At 43.0% G+C, this 3,795-nt stretch overlaps 1 pseudogene; it reads left to right on the forward strand.

Annotated features, from left to right (window-relative positions):
- Positions 1–424: 424 nt before the first annotated feature.
- On the forward strand, positions 425–2,392 carry LOC100985217 (ubiquitin domain-containing protein UBFD1-like; annotated as a pseudogene).
- The last annotated feature ends 1,403 nt before the right edge of the window (positions 2,393–3,795 follow it).

The raw sequence follows: 3,795 nt of genomic DNA on the forward strand, positions 1-3,795 counted from the left end.
CCCAGGGTTTTCTCCCTTTCTTTAATTGTAACTTGTTTCTCTGTCAGTGAGAAACCTGGCTCCCTTATCCTTAATACATTTGCAGTCATACAATTATTGGAGTGAAGCATCACTGCAATGTCACCTTCCAATATTATCACTTATCAGAGTATATTATTTTAGTTTACATCTTTGCTTTCCACTTGAATTAAACTCGTCAAGTTCAGAGACTGAATTGTACCCATCTTTGTATTCTCAGCCCTTATATAGGGCCTGACAAATAAAAATGTTCAATATTTTCTTCTGGGATGAATACACACCAATTTTAGATGTAACAGTTAAATAAAAATCCAAAGCACTTCATGAGTGAATGTGAAAATGAATGGGGCAGACAGTAAGTGGTCTTGTAGGCTCTGAGAAAAAAAAAAACTATAGCATTTTATGAAGGCTTTATTCTATTCTGGAGCCATTCCTTAACTCAAGAAGAGAATTTGATCAGATGACAGGAGAAAAAATTTACAAGTGCAAAAGGAAAGGGAAAGAACTGGAATGAGTATGGTGTGTTTATGGTGCATTAGGAAACTCTCCCTCTGTTTGATGCAGAGAGAAACATAAGCTGAGATTGGACTATATGGTGCGGGGGAGCAGTTTGTGGAGCACTTCAGAAGTCAGGTTGAGGAATTTATATAGCATAAGAAAAAGATTAATGGCACGACTTTTCTTTTCAAGCTCAGTTTGCATCCTAGTACCACCAGTAGCTAGGTGATTCTGGGAGTTTTCTAAATGTTCTAAAATTCTTCCAAATGTATGTATAATTGTATATTTATAGGATTCTTATGATTAAAATAATTAATCCATATAAAAAATTGTATAGCACCCAACATATGGCAAGTATTCTATGAAAATTAGTTGTTGACATTGTAATTATAATTGGAGCCATATTCTACAACTGCATGATATTAGCAATATTCTAGAAAAATTAATTCTCACGTAGGACTAGGCGGAGCGTGGAATTTGAAGACAAATTGACTATGAAAATAATCTTGGCCTATGATAAAAACAAACAAACAAACAAACAAACAAAACATTGATTAGAACAGTGAGAAAGAAAAGAACTCTGAGAAATAAGTTTAAGAAAAAATGTGGAATTCAATAAGTAATTGGAGTGGAGGAGCACAGAAAATAGAAGCATTAAAAAAATAATGTCGGTTGGGCATGGTGACTAACATCTGTAAACCCAGCATTTTGGGAGGCTGAGGCAGGAGGATCACTTGAGCCCAGGAGTTCGAGGCTGCAGTGAGCTATGATTACGCCACTGTACTCAGGCCCAGGTGACAGAGGGAGACCCTGTCTCAAAAAAAACAAAAACAAAATTTCAATGTTTTAAACTCTTGAGCCAAAGAGAACATAGTTACCATTGGAAAAAATACATAATGGGAGAAAATCTGGTACACAATCATCATGGCAGCGGCCGGGGTCCCGGATGGCATGGAGGAACCTGGCATGGACACCGAAGCTAAGACCGTGGCGACCGAGGCGCTGGCACGGCCCCTCAACTGCTTGGAGGCCGAAGCCACGGCAGGAGCGGGGGCAGGGACGGTGGCCGAGGACTCCGGCACCGCGCGAGGAAGCCTGCAGCCTGCAGCCGGCCCCAGCCCAGGCCCCTGGAGACCCCGTGTCCCAGGCTTCTGTCAGCTACGGCGAAGACACGGGCGGCAGCGCAGACAGCGAGCTGGTGGACCTGAGGATCATCTGGAACAAGACCAAGCACGACGTGAAGTTCCCCCTGGACAGCACAGGCTCCGAACTGAAACAGAAGATCCACTGATTACAGGTCTCCCGCCTGCCATACAGAAAGTCATGTATAAGGGACTCGTCCCTGAGGATAAGACATTGAGAGAAATAAAAGTGACCAGTGGGGCCAAGATCATGGTGGTTGGCTCCACCATCAATGATGTTTTAGCAGTAAACACACCCAAAGATGCTGCGCAGCAGGATGCAAAGGCCAAAGACAACAAGAAGGAGCCTCTCTGCAGGCAGAAACAACACAGGAAAGCGTTGGATAAAGGAAAACCCGAAGATGTGATGCCATCTGTTAAGGGGGCCCAGGAGCACCTACAAAAGGTACCCCTGCCCAGCATGTACAATAAGTCCGGAGGAAAAGTGAGATTCACCTTGAAGTTAGAACAACACCAACCGTGGATTGGCAGTAAAGAGCGGACTGAGAAATTGCCCATGGGATCCATAAAAAATGTGGTCAGTGAACATATGGAAGGACATGAAGACTACCACATGATGGGTTTCAGTTGGGCCCCATGAAAGCCTCTTACTACTGACTAATGGGTGTACTGGGTTCCAACTCAATATGTGGATGCAATCAAAGACTGTGCTGGGGAAATGGCAGTATTTTTGAAAGCACTTTCACCTCTGGCCCAGGAGGCTGACCCAAAGTGAAGGACATTGCGGGGAGAGGCCTGCAGCATCCCTGGATTTCAGAGTTCTAGAACTTTGTTCACAAAAAATCTATACTCAATCTAAGGCGAGGTGGTGACTGAAGCCAGAGGTGATGTACTTTCACGATTCGCTTAATTTTAACTTAAAATGACCAGTTCCCTTTCTTGCAGTCAGCTTCATGCCATTTTTAAAGTCAATATGATGGAAATCAATAAATCTGAATTCCAAAAAAGAAAAATACATAATGGGAGAAAATCTAACTGGAGGGAAAATGAGAGGAAGGATGAAGTGATACTGGGTTTGAAGAGACAACTAGAAATCCATGTAAAATATGTAGCATCTGGTTGAAGAGATAAAGGACTGGAGTTTAATTAAATGATTAGGCCAGCAAGTATATGTTTGAAAAATTATCTGAATAAAAGTAATAAAGTGGTAAAAAACTGATAAACCTTTGTTTAAAAAAAAATTTGTCATGAGGGCAAACCAAGGTTCAGACTTCAGCAGCATCCATAGTTAAGGTATGCAAGAGGGGAGAAGAGCTAATGAGGGAAAGATGTCCTTCGAGGTCAGAGGAAATCAGGGTAGTGCCCTGCCATGAATGAGCTGTGTCCTGTGCTCTCAGAGATCAAGAAGAGAGAGCAGGCCATTATATAGACTACTTTTTTTTGAGACGGAGTCTCCCTCTGTTACCCAGGCTACAGTGCAGTGGCGCAATCTTGACTCACTGCAACCTCCGCCTTCAGGGTTCAAGCGATACTCCTGCCTCGGCCTCCTCGCCTCGTAATCCCTGTAGTTGGGATTACAGGTGCCCACCATCATGCTCAGCTAATTTTAGTAGGTATTTTTTAGTAGAGATGGGATTTCACCATGTTGGCCAGGCTGGTCTCGAACTCCTGACCTCAAGTGATTTGCCTGCCTCTGCCTTCCAAAGTGCTGGGATTACAGGTGTGAGCCACTGTGCCTGGCCCTACATAGACTACTTTTAGTGAACTGATGTTGTACAGCCATTTGAGGAAGGCCTCAACCTTTCATGTAAAAATAAAGAATGAGGCAAGGTCATTTGCTGACAGTGAATGGAAGAAGATGGATTTGAATGCTGTCTTGGTGGTGAACCCGACAGAAAAGATGTGGAACACTGAATTTGAACAGATTTTGTATAGAATTGTGAGTAAGGATGAGGAATAATATAAGAAATAATGAATTACCCCATAACAAGTAATAGTAGGTAACTGGTACCATCCCTAAGCCCGAAGAAGCAAGAGGAGGAAGCAGTCACTGGGACCCAGGGAAAGCTTTGAAGAAGACGGGATCTATGGCCTTTAGATAAAGGGATATAGCCAATTTGTAGAAAGCTGACAGGGA

This window comes from Pan paniscus, chromosome 3 (assembly GCF_029289425.2).
Source record: "Pan paniscus chromosome 3, NHGRI_mPanPan1-v2.0_pri, whole genome shotgun sequence".
NCBI classification, from domain to species: Eukaryota; Metazoa; Chordata; class Mammalia; order Primates; family Hominidae; genus Pan; species Pan paniscus.